At 38.3% G+C, this 17,320-nt stretch overlaps 1 protein-coding gene across 1 annotated transcript in view; it reads left to right on the forward strand.

Annotated features, from left to right (window-relative positions):
• RNGTT (RNA guanylyltransferase and 5'-phosphatase) overlaps positions 1–17,320 on the forward strand; it is a 218,660-nt gene that overhangs the window by 44,601 nt on the left and 156,739 nt on the right. The window lies entirely within an intron of this gene.

The raw sequence follows: 17,320 nt of genomic DNA on the forward strand, positions 1-17,320 counted from the left end.
ATTGGACTTGTACACGGTATATGAAGAATAGCAATTTTGATATATATGCTCCAATTATATTTTGGGAAAGAAATTTCTATAACTACATGCTTTTGTTTTTTAAAATTATACATCATATAGTATCTTTACTTTCTTTAGGAACTATATTCAGTGTTTGCATGTAATCTGATTCCCAAAAGGCATTAGTATCTGTGAACTTAGGTAAAGAAATTGAAAATGAGTAATTCTGACAGCTCTTTTTTAAATTGTGAGATCTGGTTTGAAGCTTTTTTTTTTTCCTATTATTATTATTTTTTTTGCGGTATGCAGGCCTCTCACTGTTGTGGCCTCTCCCGTTGCGGAGTACAGGCTCCGGACGCGCAGGCTCAGCGGTCATGGCTCACGGGCCTAGCCGCTCTGCGGCATGTGGGATCTTCCCGGACCGGGGCATGAGCCCATGTCCCCTGCATTGGCAGGCGGACTCTCAACCACTGCGCCACCAGGGAAGCCCTGGTTTGAAGATTTTATATGCAGCCCATCTTAGAACAGTATGTTCCTGGCTTTCAGCCCAGCTCTGCTGTTGCTGCTGTTTTTGTGGGCAGGTGAGCCTTTCTGGACAAATTTTACTTTCGTAACATCTTAGACTTTAGAAAATTTAATTTTTAAAATATTTTTGCCTGGGCACAGAATTAAATTGTCTCCCCATGAATTATTTAAAAATGGCTTTTAAGCCTTTTAAGTGTTATATTAGCCTGATAAAATGTAAATGTAGCTAGAGGCACAGAATACAGTATATATAATGAGAACAAATAAAATTGCTCCTTAAATTGTAAACTTTAAGCAACTGCACATTGAATCGACTCTGTGATCTGGCCTTGGTAGTTGCCTTAATATGATGAGTCCATATTATATTTAATTTTGTAATCTCAGAGGTTAGGTACTGTATTTAGTATTTAGCTGTTGACATTGTTGCATCTAGACTTTTTCCCAGTAATTTTATGTGAACATGAACAAAGACCAGTGGAAACCAGTTAATTTCTAATAGTGTGATTTATTAAACATTTTGTACTAAAAAATTGGGAAATTAAGTCATTTAAAACATTTGGTGCATTTAGATATAATTTTATGTACTTATATTTCCCTATGTGCATAAAGCAATATTAAATCAAGCATCTTCGTGTTATGCATCTTCTACATGTGTTTTTAATTATCTTTCTTAAAAGTAACCTAGTGGTGCTATTAGTCTGTTTATACATTTAAAATAAATAATGGGGTTTTTATAGTAAAATATGTATGGTAAAGTATAATATCTGTGTTAAACATAAAATTATTTCAAGTTTCTTGTAGATTAGATCTTTCCCTTTCAGTAAAATAATTAAGAAAAAGATTCATTGTTATATAGAAGAATTAAGATACACACAAAAGATGTTGCTTGTTTTATAAAATTTCTAATTTTTGACAAGTTTTAAATGGTAGCTGCTCTGATGATGTACTTGGAGCCACCAAATTAAGTATCTTAGTGTATGGTCAATTTCTTTTTTTCTTTTTTTTTTTGTGGTCAATTTCAATAGCAATAAAGTTTTGAGAGGAAGATTAGTTTGTACCTATTTTATTTTATTTTTAGTATATTTTAAGATTGTCTAATTTTTTTTTTTATCTTAATTTGGGAGTATATCTAACTCCAAAGTTTTCAGTAAGAGGGATTGTGAGCCTATGTTAGGTATTCTGCATAGTCAGTAGAATCATGGACATATAAAGGTAATAATGTAATAAAATTCTAGAAAACAAAGATACTTAAGTATGTTAGCTTATAAAACAGGTCTGTTTTTGAGAAGCAGTATAGTATAGTGGTTAAGAGCTTGGGTATTGAAACTAGACTACCTGGGTTCAAATCCTGAAGTACCCATACTTACTAGTCATGTGACCTTAGGAAAGTTATACAACCCCTGTAACTCCCAACCTGCCCATCTGAAAAATAGGGATAACAATAATAACTACCTCCTAGATGTTATAGGATTAAGTAATTTCATCTAAAGCATTTAGAATAATGCTTAACATGTAGGAAGTGCTTGGTAAGTGTTGTTGATAGTTACACCTTCTACCAAATTAATAGATTGCTTAAAATAAAATAAACCGAACTCGAACTTTCTAAAGAGAAATTCCATAGTCATGGTAAAGTCCTATTTTTAAAATTTGAACCTATTTATAAAGAGAAAATTTAAGACATGTTTCATGCCCTTAAATGGGTGAAAATCTAATTGTGATATTAAAATGGGAATACATGAGAGAACAATGTGAAATATAATTTCCTATAAATGATGTGACATAGACTCTGGAACGTAGGCATTCTTAGGAGGAAGATGACTAGTGGAGAGTGAGTAACATGGGCAAGAGGAGTAGCACGAAGTCATGAAGCGGAAACAGTGTGTCTGAGCTAGACTGACCTAATAGTTGCTGTCAATCCAGAGTCTGTGTTAAGTTCTAGCCACTGGGCAGTACGGTGCTTGGACTAAGGAAGACAATTATTGTACTGGTGGCTGGTGAAACTGTTAGTATATATTTTTAAACATGTCAAGAGTTTTAAGGATTTCTGAGCCATGAGTTTTTGATTTAAATTTTGATTGTTAACCAACTCCTACTTCTTCTTGAGTTGTTGTTAGGAAGTTGTAAGGTGGGAGATCCTTTACCTCAATCATCTTGAAGTTGAAGGCCGCTTGGGACTGCTGCATCAGTAGGTTAGCCCAGTGGCCTTTGAGGTACTTAGAAGAGCTGTTTTTTTGGAATACAGAGTATGGCAAGAGAGTGTTTTTCATAGCGATACAGAAGGCAGGGAAGTGAACACTTGAGGAATAGTTGCTGTGGAAGGGGAAGCAGCCAACCTACTTCTGTGACTGGAGGAAGAAAGAGGTAATGTCACAGAGAGCCAGCCAACCGAGACTCCTCAAGGGGGTTTCCTGACAGGAGGCACAGGAAGCCCCTATAGCAACACTTGTTTTTTTTTTGAAAGGAGTGGTTTTTGTTTTTTTTGTTTTTTAAAAATTAATTAATTAATGTATTTATTTTTGGCTGTGTTGGGTCTTTGTTGCTGAGCGCGGGCTTTCTTTTTAGTTGGTGACGAGCGGGGGCTACTCTTCGTTGCAGTGTGCGGGCTTCTCATTGCGGTGGCTTCTCTTGTTGCTGAGCGTGGGCTTTAGGCGCAAGGGCTTCAGTAGTTGTGGCACATGGGTTCAGTAGTTGTGACACACAGGCTCTAGAGCGCAGGCTCAGTAGTTGTGGTGCACGGGCTTAGTTGCTCCGTGGCATGTGGGATCTTCCCGGACCAGGGCTCGAACCCGTGTTCCCTACATTGGCAGGCAGATTCTTAACCACTGCACCACCAGGGAAGCCCCTATAGCAGCACTTTTTTTCTCATTTTCAGTTATGCTCAAGGACGATTAAGTGAACCTTTTTGGGGACCTTTGTGAAAACTTTTATTGAAAGTAGGTTATATTGGCATTCATTCAGCTAGTGTAGGCAACAGTGAGTTTCAAAAGTTGCAAAATGTAAAATGTGAAAATTAGAAGACTGGGATTGGAACTAACTTGTATCTTGCTTAGTCTTCTTTCTCTTCTCTTTTTAATCCTCTGCTCCTTTTACCCTAGTCAGTATCAAAACAATATTTCTGTAACTAAGAAGAGAGGGAAAATCTACTGACTATAACTTTTGAACAGGCATTTTAGTGGAAGCACTTTTTTTTCATGTTTCTAAAAATTTTAATTTATTTTTGCTTATTTTGGCTTCTGTTGTTTGGCTTTTCTCTTTTCCTTTGCAATTTGAGTATTAAGGATGGTTAGAGGTTATTTAATCCAGTGCTTTTCAATTTAATGTGCATATGAATCGCCTGGGGATCTTGTTAAAATGTAAGTCTGATTCAGTGAGTCTGGGATGGGGCCCAAGATTCTGCATTTTTAACAAGTTCCCAGGTGATGCCAGTGCTACTGGTCCAAGGACCACACTTTAAGTAGCCAGAATCTATTCCAGTTTCTCAGGATGAGGATACCAGAGAGACCATGTTTGTTCAATGGCCTATACCTAATTAGCAGTTGTGGGCTTGAATTTTTTTTTTTTTTTTTTTTTTCGGCACTTGGCATGTGGGATCTTAGTTCCCGACCAGGGATCTAGTCCTCACCCCCTGCAGTGGAAGCGCGGAGTGTTAACCACTGGACCGCCAGGGTAGTCCCTTGTATTTTTTAATGTGACAAAAAGCCATATTTCTGAGCATAAGGAAATAGTTACAAACCAAGAGAAATCCTCCTGTCCCCCTAATTAGATGGAACTCATTTAGCCAGTGTTATTCAGTTTGAATCTTTAAGATGTATCTTAAGATTTTTCTCTTGCTAACCTTATCACTTTTGAGGATTTGAAGAGATTGATTTATCCAACTGTGTCTGTATTCAGTTATGGTTTTAGAGTTCTTGGATTTTGGACTTTAGGTGACCATTAAGAAAAACATTTAAATGAACTTAGAAGATATTAAAAAATATCTATATTGTATTCAAACCGAGTCTTTGAGGTAGAAGCATCTTGCTGTAGAAGGGTAAATCGTTATGTTTTTATTTATGTAAGTTGACTATTAACCTATACTTTATTTTCAGACAGTTACGAACTGGTGAAGGTAATATAACCAGATAGTTTTGTGTCTTTGGTAGTGCCTGTATGAATACTTTTTGTTCTCACTTGCATTTGAATCTAGCCTGGTTTTTCTTGTGCCTTAAGTGCTGTTTGTGTTTGTCACAGGGCTGGAGGTGGGATATATGTGTGTGTGTGCACCTGTGTGTGTACACACTACTTGGGTGAAGTGGCACTACATTGTAAGAACCCTTCCAGCACTTTAAGAGTCCATAATTCTCTAATTCTTTGTAGATTGGTGGAAAGGAGGAGGGAACATACTCTAGCCCACAGAAGTGGCACTTAGCAAGATGCATATTGCTGGTAGCAAATAATTCAGTCCTGATTTGACAGTTCTTTTCACTAGTTGAAAGGTATGCTTTTATATTCTACTTCTTGCATTTCCCTAAACTCTGTTAATTAGTTGATCTTATAAACTTGTACATAGAAAGGGACTTGATCGGCTACTCTTATTGTTATGATAATTCTTATGTTTCTTTTAAGCTGCTAAGGGAAATATGAACCCATGTAGATTTAATGTATTATAGATACACACACACACATACACACACTTTAAATTTGGCCATACTGTGTGGCTTGTGGAATCTTAGTTCTCCGCCAGGGAATAAACCCGCGCCCTCAGCAGTGAAAGTGAGGAGTCCTAACCACTGAACCGCCAGGGAATTCCCTTAATTATAATTTTATTTAAATTATCCTTTTACTAATTTTTATATAATGAGCTAGATTGTGGGACAAAAACGTGGTAATTTTCCATTATGTACAATACCTTTTGGAGTAATCGTGTATTTATATATACTATTATTGTTAGTAAATCTTAAGAAGCTGTTTCAGTGCATTGGAATATTTTAGGCTCAGGTTTGTTCTTATCATTTCAGTGTTTAGGAAGCAGTTTCCTAGACAGATTGAGAGATCCACCTGATTCAGGTTCTTTGATTTGAGCTCTTTGAGTTATTGCTCACTCAGGTAGTGCAGCTTCTGATTTTACAAAATTGTCTTGGGTTACAGCTCTTCTTAGAAAAAAGAAATAAGGAACTACTTACTGTAGTTCTTGCCTGCTTTTGTGTAAAGATGCATATAAGCTTGAGTTTGTGGGCTGTGGGTAACCTTCACAGGGAATTACCTATGGTTTACTTTTCTGCACTTCAAAATTTTTGGCTCACTCATCTCTTTCCCTCTCTGTTCAGAAGAGATGTCCTCTTCTTCCCTGCCTACAGGAAATGAATCCTTTCTGTCTTATCCAGACTTTGTTTATTAATGACCTTGACTCTTTTTTGGATTGTGTAAAGTAGTAGTCATAGTATTAATAACAATGATATCCAGCCTTAATTAAGTGCTTACTATGTGCCCTGGACATAGTATAACAATAGCTTACATTTTATTACCATGTGCCAGGTACTGTTCTGTATTCTTCATATATTAATTCACTTAATTCTTTTTCTTTTTCATTTTTTTTATGGTGGTAAGATACCCATAAGATAAAATTTACCATCTTAACTATTTTTAAGTATATAGTTCAGTGGTATTAAATACATTCATAATGTGTGCAAACATCACTGCCATTCATGTCCAGAACTCTTTTCATCTTGCAAAACTAAAACTCTATACCCTTTAAATGATAATTCCCCAGTTCTCCCAGCCCCTGGTAACCATCCGTTCTACTTTTGGTCTCTCTGATTTCTCACTACTCTAGGTACCTCGTATAGGTAGAATCATATAGTAGTTATCTTTTTGTAACTGGCTTATTTCAATGCCCTCAAGGTTCATTTGTATTGTAGCATACTTCAGAATTTCCCTTGTTTTTTAGGGCTGAATAATATTCCATTTAATATATATACCACATTTTACTTATACATTTGTCTGTCAATGGGCACTTGGGTTGCTTCTACACTGTTGCTGTTGTGGATAATGCTGCTTTGAACCTGGGGGTACTAACTCGTTTAATTCTTGCAACCAGCTTAGGAGGTGGAGACTTTGGATGAGGAAACTACATCTTAGAGTAGTCAAGCGATTTGTGCAAAATCACACAGCTAGGAAGAGCCTGTCTGGGATGAATGTTTTAACCTCCATAGTGGACTCCCACATATCTTTCTATGTTGGTGCCTTCTGTTTTGCCTGTAGATATCTTCCCCCCTATTTACTATATATTAATATATAATTAATGGTATGTTATAAAATACCTCTATAACTAATGTTCACTAATGAACAACATATAGTATATAACTTTATCTTTTAACATGTGTTGCATTTTAGCTGTAATTCAGCTCAATTAAAAGTAAAGTTGAAATTCCTTGAAGTGAACTTTAAGGCCCCCGCTTGCTCCCCGTATGCTTCTCTTCTACCAGAGGCAATTCTTTTTTGTACATATTAGATTTATAATTTTTAGAAAACTTGGAGTGATAGAGTGATTTGAATAGGACCTGTTATTTAGAGTATAAGAGATTTCATGAAAGGGAGTTTTGAGTAAGAGTTTGAAGATAATGTATTTTAGGACAAGGTATAGTTTTACACATACATAGGCTTAGCAGTAGGCATGTACACATTTCTGAGCAGTGGAGGATGGCAAAATGAGAAAGGGATAAGACAGTTGCACTTCTGAAGTTAAAGCATATACCTAGGGACTTCCCTGGTGGTGCAGTGGTTAAGAATCCGACTGCCAATGCAGGGGACATGGGTTCGAGCCCTGGTCTGGGAGAAGCCCACATGCCACGGAGCAACTAACCCTGCGTGCCACAACTACTGAAGCCCTTGCGCCTAGAGCCCATGCTCTGCAACAAAGAGAAGTCACCTCAATGAGCAGCCCATGCGCTGTGATGAAGAGTAGTCCCTGCTCAACGCATCTAGAGAAAGCCTGCATGCAGCAAAGAAGACCCAACCCAGCCAAAAAATAAATAAATTTATTAAAAAAAATAAAGCATATACTTAGGAGTTGGACAGTTAGAATCATGTTATAATAGTTGATGAGATTTTTGGTTACAGATGCCTGCCTATTTTTTAGTGGTCTAGATGGCAAGCACTGATTGAATCTGGTGTTACAGGCTCTGGAACTGGAATTTTTTCCCCAAAGCCCATAATGATAGCACTGGTGCCATTCATACTCCATGAAAACAAAGTAAGAAAATTAAATTTTTAAATTGTTGAGTGGTTTGGAAGAAATTTACTCTAAATCTTATTATATACTTGATTATTTGTATTACGTATCATTAATTCTGTGGAATGGGAGGGAGGACTCTAGAAGCTGATACTGGGCCCTACACCTGCCAGATTCTTTTAATCTTGCACAGACTAAATCTTGCTGGTTGAAGGGGTTTCTTGAAACAGTAACATCTATGCTTTAAAATTTTTTACTATCTATTAATAGAAATAGGCATACATGATATTTTAATGAGAAGGCTTGGAGGATTTGGGATTTTTTTTTTTTTTAAATGGTAGATACCCCTGGGTCTTCCAGATTTATTTGCGATGAATTACCCAAGTTGAAATAAAAGTCTTTTGACTGATGATTTTTCCATAGACAAAGTTTACCAAGTACCAAGCTTAAACAAAACTCAGATGAACATAACTAGTGGAAAATTTGCTGTATAAACAACATATAAAATAAAGATGACTATGCTTAAGTAGGAGACAGTTAAGTGTTAGCAAACTGTTCAAATGTTCAGTGGCATGCTTTTGACCTGCCATTTAACGTACAATTAACATTCTAAGATCAGAGGCTGATTAGACAAGTTTGACAATTAAATTTGTGTGGAAGTGAATGGGCTTTGCAGTTTAAAATTAAATAATAAATGTTGTCTGTTTAATTACTGTTGTATGTATAGAAGTGATCACATAATAGAATGAAGCTGTGGGCTTAAAGTGAATTTAAGACTATAAAACTTTAATCACATCTGTTTTATAACTTTTAAGTTGATGTGATATGAAGATTAAAAAGGAGCTAATCGTTTTGAAGAAGGCTGCTCTGCGTATAGAATCAGTAAATCAAGATGATAATACCTGTTAGGTTGGAATCTTTTATAATGTTGAATGAAAATTTTGATAGTTTTTGATGAAGAGAACTGTGTCTTCACAGTTATGTGAAGAATATGTTAGGACTGTGTCTTCATTTCAGTGATTGTTAATAGCAGAAATAAATTTTAAAAAGGTTAGGTGGCGGTAGTGTTACTGTTTGTGTGTATGTTCTCTTTAATTTGTTAATGTGAAAATAAGAATGACCTTAATATGAGTTCTTTGAGTTTCTGGGAAGATAAAATAAGGTAAAGCTGTACTTCAAATAGTTTTTGTTTTCAAAGGTTGAAATGTTATTTGTGTCAACTAAACAGATTATAGCATTATGTTTGAAAGTAAAGCTGTGTGTAGGGATTACATTGTTTTATCATCAAATATTGGTCTTTTTGTGGAAGCAGTGTAAGCAGTGATGTTTCAAGTTACCTGAAGTCTTTTTCTGAGATTCCTTAATTTGTGTTGGTAGACTTTAGGTTGTGTTTCCATAGAATTGTAGTCTAAATGGTGGTTAGGTTCCCAACCTAGCCTATAAAGCTTGCTTAATTCCTAAGGTAGCTAAATCATTTACTGTGTTTGTCTGCTGTGAAAAGTGACAATATGTATTTCAACACAGGTAACCAAACAAACTATATTGCAACAAATAAAGAAGTTTATAAAAACTCTGTTGGGGAAACGAATTTGATTTTTATAAGATGGGGAGGAGCTAGATTGAGAGCATGATGGAGACTGGGGGGGACTTTGTGACACTGATTATTTTGTCTAGGTGGATCAGAAACTCATGACTTTTAATTTTGCTTGATACAGGTGTGTCACTAGCCTCTGGTAGAGCTCTCTTAAGCTCATTAATGGAACTAAGTGAACAAGGTGAGAAGGAGGAAAATGGTTTTTCATTTTTAAAAATTGTGGTAAAATATACATAACATAAATTTCTCTTTTGTTTAACAGTTGAAAGAAATGGGGGAAAAATGGGTTAAAGAGGATGTGGATATACTTTGCAAAAGAGATTACCAGAGATCAAGTTTACTGAGCAGTGAGCTAGTGAGAGAAAAAGGCAAAGTGTGCCTAAAGCCCCATGGGGAAGGAAGAAAGCTGGGGTTCAGCAAGTCAGCAGTTCTTGCATCGTTTCTGGAATAAGGTCTGACAGGCGTTGGTGGGTCGGGGCCAGAGTCTGACCAACTGCTCTTATGTCAGAAAGGTTTATGATTGTATCTGGGGAAGTGGCTCTAAATTGTGAATTTCTTTGCAAGAGATTTTAATATAACTATTTCTCTACAGTCTTGAGAATTAGGTTTCAGAGGCTGTATACCAGTTCTACTGGGAATAGAAATGAGAGGAAATGTAGCTGGTATAGAAACAGTAGAGGTTTGGCAGTGAATTCTTATGAGAGAAAAGATACAAAGGGAAGGTAGACTCTGGGCTTAACATTGTACACTTATCTCTGTTGAAGGACAGGAAATAGATGGCATATCTCTTGGCATGAAGTTATTGTGTAAAGAGCTGGTATCACATAACCATTGGTGTTGAGGATAGTTTGGGGGACATTACAGTGTGGTTCTGTCATGGGCACATATAACTTACTTGAATTCAGCAGTATATAGTGGGCAAAATGGGAAAAAAAAGCAACAACCAAACAGCATATCCATTAGCATTGCATCGACTGTAAGCAGTAGAAATCAGCTTTGGCTAATGTAAACAAAGGAATATATTGGAAGGCTGGCTCTCAGGAGAACCAGTCTCAGAAAATGGATAGGAATCAAGGGAAGCCAGGCAGCAAGGACCAGAGCCAAGGTCAGGCACAGGAACACTTGGAATAGGAAGCCACCACTGGCACTTGGTGACGGTGCCTCTGCTGTCTCTCCGAATCATTTTTAATCTATTCCTGTGCCTCACTGTCTCTCAAGTTAAAAGTTCTGGGAAGGGAGCATTTGGTTGTCTGACTTAGACCCTACTTCCAGCCTGCTAGAGACAGGGATAGAGAAAATCTGGGCCTTTTGGTTTCCAATGTAAAAATGAAAAGATCCATGTCCGTATCCTGTCTGTCACTTCTCCCCAACGAAACTGAACAGTGACTGCTTCCTCCTCCTGTGCTCCACGGCTCAGCAAATAAAGTGCACTCATTCCTCCTGCCAGAAGCTTGGGAGTCCTCCTCGACTTCTTCTGCCCCTCAGCCCCGTAGCCAGTCAAGAGCACACTATCCTGTCAGTCTGCCTCTTACACGTTTTGAATTTATCCGCTTACCTCTAAGTTACTATTGCCACTGTAGTCCCACTTGGAGTACCATAAAAGCCTCATAATTTCTCTGGTCTACAGATTGGTTCCTATCCTATAGGAGTATACATTATGTGGAGGTGAACTTTGAAAAGTGCAGATCAGATTGTGCTGTTAGTTTGCTAAAAGCCTTTCAGTGGGCTGCTGTTTCTCTACCTGCTCTTCCTCAGCTCCCGTTCCACCCTTTTAAACTGTGATGAGGGACTCCGCAAACTGCATTTCTCCGACTCCCTTGCCAGCTTGCCTCTTCTTGGGTTTTACCATGGGGAGCACGTAGGAATTTGGAAGGTGAGAGAAGCGACTTCTCTTGTTTCTATCTTTACCCCTCCAGCTGCCAGCGACAACTCTTACTCCGTTCCCAGCTTCTTTTGGCACTCCCAGCACCAACCGCACTGCTCCCTCTCAGAGGTGCCAGCTTCTGGAGGGTGCATCGTAGGCAAATGAGTGCGTGCCGCTTGCATTTCCTCACCCACTAGGCTGTTTGAGCATCCTCCCTTCTGTGCTTCCTCTGTAGAGATTGAAACTTGAGGTGCTGTGCTCCTCTCCTTAGAGGTCCAGGTCTTAGCCATTTGGTGCCACCTCCTTAGAGGTTTGAGCCCTGAGCTCCGTGGACCCCCGCCCCCACCTTCCAGGCCCCGAAATGCCCATCCTCCAAGCTCCTGGCCTCTGATAACACGCCTCTTCCGTTTTGTTCCCACAGCCCTTTAGGTGGTAGTGCTTCCTGCAGTTACTCATCTCTTGTTATCTTCATCTTCCCTTGTTAACCTTTTCAGCTTTCCAATATCTTTGTAACCAGTTTCCTGTATTACCTATCTTGGGTTTGAATTACCCATTATGGTTTCTGTTTGTCTCATGCAAGGGGTTTTCCACTTTCTAGAGTAAAGAGAAAAAGAGTTTTCATGAATCACTAAGTCCTTGACTACTTCTCTAGACTTAAGCCATGCCATTTCCCTCTTTCTCTCTATGCTTCTGTATTCTGAATTTTTTGTTGCCAAAACACGCACCTTCTGTTTTTGTCTCAAGGATATTGCAACTGGTAGACTGTACCAAGCACTGGTTCTCACCACACACCCCATCTCTCCTTCCCTTTTCCCTCCACCCCCAACAGAAGTTGCTGGGTTAACTTCTGCACAATGCAGGTGGAGGCAGGATACTGTAGAGGTTGTCGAGATAGATTATTGTCTAGGTTTTAATAACACCTTTGCTATTTTGCCAGCTTTATGGCCTTGGGCAGGTTACTTACTGTGGTTTCAGTTTCCTCATCTGGAATATGGGAACAATAATTTTCCCTACATGGTAAGATTGTTGTAAGGCTTAATTGAGTTAATATAAAGGGCTTTGAACACTGCTTCGTGCATAGCCATTGCTCACTAAGTGATCATAACCTGATGTTATTATCAGCTACGTGAGAATCCCTCTGGGATGCCTTTCCCGATATCTGAACTCTGACAGATTCTGCCTTTTGTATGCTCCTGTAGTGCCTAGTACTTCACCTTGTCAATACTTCTTATGTTTGGGATTATTTGTTTAATGTCTTGTTTTCTTGTTAAGGGTGCAAATTATATGAAGTTAGATGAAGAACCTGTGCTCTTCATTGTTATATTTCTAGCATCTGTGCCTGAAAACTCGTTGGCCCTTTAGTAAATATTTAAAAAAATTAACTGGTTAATTATTTAAAACAAAAAACCATAGTGAGTTTGATAGGAATTGGTACAAGAGATGGTGGTGAAATGAATCAATATAAATGATCAACTTTTCTGTTTTTATTACCCACTATGAATGCTTTATAATAGGAGAGGAGAAATACCTGCTAATTTTGAAGCTGCTGTGGTATATGACCATCGAGGTTTAACATCCCATCTTATTTTATTGCCAAAGGAAAAAACATTTCTCAGACTCTGATTAGACTATATTTCTATTTTTTCTTTTTTCTGTAGTTTAATATTTTTCCCCCTGGCTTGTAAAAGCAATTTGAGCTTATTTCTAAAATTTCTTAAAAGTACAAAAAAGTATAATAAGAAAAGCAAATATTATTGATAATTCCGCATAGAGATGACAATTCTCTGGTGTAGGCTTTCCTGTCTATTTTACTATTCATACAGAGTTTTATCTCCCTACCCCTCATAGTCATACATTCTGATTTTTAACTTGCTTTTTCTTCATTTAATATATTGTGGATCTCTTTCCATATTAATGAATATTGGTGATAAATTTAAATTATAAGATGTTTAAAGATTATTTTACCCTCAGACTACTATTAGGAATGTGAGTTAAAACTCTAAGGTAGTATTAGTTACCAATATTTTGTTTTTAATCAGTTTTCCTCTTTAATTATGTGCTTCCTGAATTGTATTAATGTATAATTGGTGGTTTTACTTGATTAGCTATCTCACATCTCAGTGACTGCAGCTTTTCTAGTCAAGCTGGAAAACCAGTATTTAAAGTAAAGCAGTTTACGCGAGAATTCCCTGGTGGTCCAGTGGTTAGGACTCTGTGCTTTCACTGCCGAAGGCCCAGGGTTTGATTCCTGGTCGTGGACCTGAGATCCTGCAAGCTGCGCAGCGCAGAGCAGTGATAAATAAATAAAAGCAGTTTATAAATTTGGCTTTTCTGTTATTTATATGGTTTGGTATATATACTTCAATATAAAAAGTGAATCAATGCTTTAATTCAGTGAAACTTCTGTACTTTTGTCTTTTTTTTTTTTTTTTTGTGGTACGCGGGCCTCTCACTGTTGTGGCCTCTCCCGTTGTGGAGCACAGGCTCCGGACGCACAGGCTCAGCAGCCATGGCTCACGGGCCCAGCCGCTCCGCGGCATGTGGGATCTTCCCGGACCGGGGCACGAACCCATGTCCCCTGCATCGGCGGCGGACTCTCAACCACTGCGCCACCAGGGAAGCCCTGTATTTTTGTCTTTTAATGAGAATGTATATAATACAAATAATTTGGTAATTCTGTGTATTAAATTTGCAGTTGAGGTTATTTCCACATTCCTTACCTTTCTTCCCTAACAGGAAATAGCTTCTTATTTTTCATGGGTATCACGTAACAAAAGTACATGTGATTTGGAATGATTGGAGTTCAAACCAAAAATCACATTCCAGAAACTTCTGTTCCAAAGCCTGAAAATTTATATGTGCAGAAGAATCTCTGAATACCAACTGCTAAATAATTTCTCTGATATCTCTGCATATGTAAGCTGAGTTTCCCATGAGCAATCCTTTATAATGAATTCCATCTTCTAATGCCTTTCCTTCCTTGGTCTTTTAAATCTGTTTATGCATAAATATACATAGATAGTATTTTCTTTTAATTGATATTCCACTTGAAGTAAAATCTGATAGTAAGATATGTATGCATTCATATATATATATATATATATATCTCAAATAAGTGTGTTAAAAAATGAATAGAGAATAATTATGACAGAAAAAGCAGAATGTACCAGCACCCTGGGATTTAATAATTATTCTATTTGAACATTATATTTAATTCTGAGCTTCTGGGCAGCCAGTGAAAAGGGAAATATAATTTCTGTTGTCATCTTATGATCAGAAGAGGGAAACCGTTTCTTTATTTTTTATTTTTGGCTGTGTTGGGTCTTCATTGCTGCATGCGGGCTTTCTCTAGTTGTGGTGAGTGGGGGCTACTCTTCATTGTGGTGCGTGGGCTTCTCATTGTGGTGGCTTCTCTTTTTGTGGAGCATGGGCTCTAGGTGTGTGGGCTTCAGTAGTTGTGGTGCGCAGGCTCAGTAGTTGTGGCTCGCAGGCTCCAGAACTCAGGCTCAGTAGCTGTGGCGCACAGGCTTAGTTGCTCTGCGGCGTATGGGATCTTCCCAGACCAGGGATCGAACCCGTGTCCCCTGCATTGGCAAGCAGATTCTTAACCACTGTGCCACCAGGGAAGTCCTGTTTCTTTTTTCTGAATTCTGAAATTTGTTAGCATAAGCCAGCTTTTCTCACACTGTGAATATAGAATACTAATTCTGGACTTCCCTGGTAGTGCAGTGGTTAAGAATCCGCCTGCCAATGCGGAGGACATGGGTTCGAGCCCTGGTCTAGGAAGATCCCACATGCCGCGGAGCAACTAAGCCCGTGTGCCACAACTACTGAGCCTGCACTCTAGAGCCCGCGAGCCATGACTACTGAGCCTGTGTGCCACAAATACGGCAGCCCACGTGCCTAGAGCCTGTGCTCCGCAGCAAGAGAAGCCACCGCAATGAGAAGCCCGTGCACTGCAACGAAGAGTAGCCCCCGCTCGCTGCAACTAGAGAAAGCCCGCGCGCAGCAACAAAGACCCAATGCAGCCAAAAATAAAAAATGAATAAAATTAAATTAAAAAAAAAAGAAAAGAATACTAATTCTGTCGGATATTAACAGATACCAGGATTAAGTTTAGGAAATAATGGGCTAAATAAGATAAACAGACTATTGTATGTTTTCTTTTTTTTTAAACTGGAGAAAAAGTTTAATAACATGTATATCTCCTATATACATGGGAGAGACCCAGGAAAACTGAGTTACTCCTTCCATGTTTTCTTACAACCTTAAATGTTCCTGATATGTATCTTGACTTTCCCAGAGAAAGATATAGTGTTTCCCTAATTTATTTTGCCATGAAATCCTAAAAGTAAATAATAAGCTTTGCAAAATGCTGACCTAGGTCCTTAAACAGCATGATGGATTGTGTCTTCAGTACCATTTTTGCAGAAGGTATCACAGGCTTTTTATTTGCCCTATTCTTTTTTTTTTTTTTTGCCAGTCAGCACGGCATGCGGGATCTTAGTTCCCCAACCAGGGATCAAACCCATGTCCCCTGCAGTAGAAGTGCAGAGTCTCAACCACTGGACCGCCAAAGAAGTCCTTATTTGCCCTATTCTTATGTTGATTTAAATTCTCTTTGAAATACCACGCAGGGCAAGGTTGACTTCTTCAAGAAGACTAGACTCTCCCTATCTACTAGGATTTGTCACTTCTGGAAAGCATGTGCAGGAGCTTCGGGAACTAAGTATTCCTGTTGTCTGCCAACCTGCTGGCCCGGCAGTTGGTCTGACTTTCTCAGATGCACAGTCAGTCCAGACTGAGGCTGATTTTCTTTTTCCAAGCGCAACCTGAGTCTTCACAATCCCCATCTCCTAAGGATACAGCTCTTTCAATACATAGCAAGGGCCCGAGTCCTTCACCTCCTCTCCGGGGGCCTGCTATGACTAATTATTTTGAAAACACTAGTAACAGCATGCTTCCAATCCAGTCCCCAAATGTCAGCCCCTTTGGTCTGCCTTGCTGCTCTTCAGCCTGTTGTCACACACTTCTGTTACCTTAATCAGCCCTCCCATTTCTCCTCGTCTGTCCTGAACATGTCTCTCTGTTTTTTAGAACAGTTGTTTATGGGAAACAAATTGTCCTCTATATTAGCCACCATGTACTACATTTGCTTCCGTCTCTTTGTTGAACGTTTCTTCTGTCCCCCAGCCTTAAGTTGATTTAGCTCTGTCTTTTGAGTTGCTGCTTTTTTTTTTCTGACCTACCTCATGGGTAGGAAGTTAGGCAGATGGTCCGCATTCTCCTCTATTCTCAGTGGTACATCCAGACTATTAGTCTTCCAGTGTTTCATTTAACAACAAACAAGACAACACAGTGATTCTTCTGTTCCTTTGAGGCTCATGACTTTTAACTTTCTAACTTATTGCTGTCAGATTTCTCTCATTCTTTGAAGAGTTTGGTACCTGGGTATGGTCTCCATTTTCATCCCAAATCTTGCTATTATCTGTTTGGTAGTATAGCCTGTTGGTCTGTAATTTCCTTGACTTGAATTCATCTGGACTTTATTTTTATATATGGTGTGCAGTAGAGCTCTGTTCTTGATGATCAACTAACTGGGAATCAGTGATAGTAACTCGGCCATTTGGAGGATGACACATTTTAAAGTATATAAATTCCCCCATATATTGATTGGCTAATAAAAATTCTCATGAGCTTGTGTTAAAAAATATTTTAATTTTATAGAAATGAATGAGAATTGTACCTGAAATGGTGGTATCTGGTTGTATCATTACATTAATTCAAAGAGAGAGGTTAGCTGTTTTGCTCACTGTGTGTGGCAGAAGGAGCATTGGATACTTTGACGTCTTGCCATTTGCAAATCACTTTCTTTTTTTACTGCAAAGTGGAGAGAGTAATTCCTAATTTGTATAGTTGTTGAGCCAATAAAATTCCGTAATTACATATATGTGTGTTTGTGTGTTTCGTAAACTTTGGTGTTTAAGATCTAATAAAAATTAGAGAACCGTTCTCTCCTAAGATGGGTTATAAGGTTGCTCTTGAACATCACATTGTTTCCGTAAAAAGCTTTGATTTCTCTATACCGTATGTTTTTTATAGGAAACAAAAACGTCTTTAAAAAAGA

The sequence above is a fragment of the Leucopleurus acutus genome (genome assembly GCF_964270905.1).
Source record: "Leucopleurus acutus genome assembly, chromosome: 15".
NCBI lineage: Eukaryota > Metazoa > Chordata > Mammalia > Artiodactyla > Delphinidae > Leucopleurus > Leucopleurus acutus.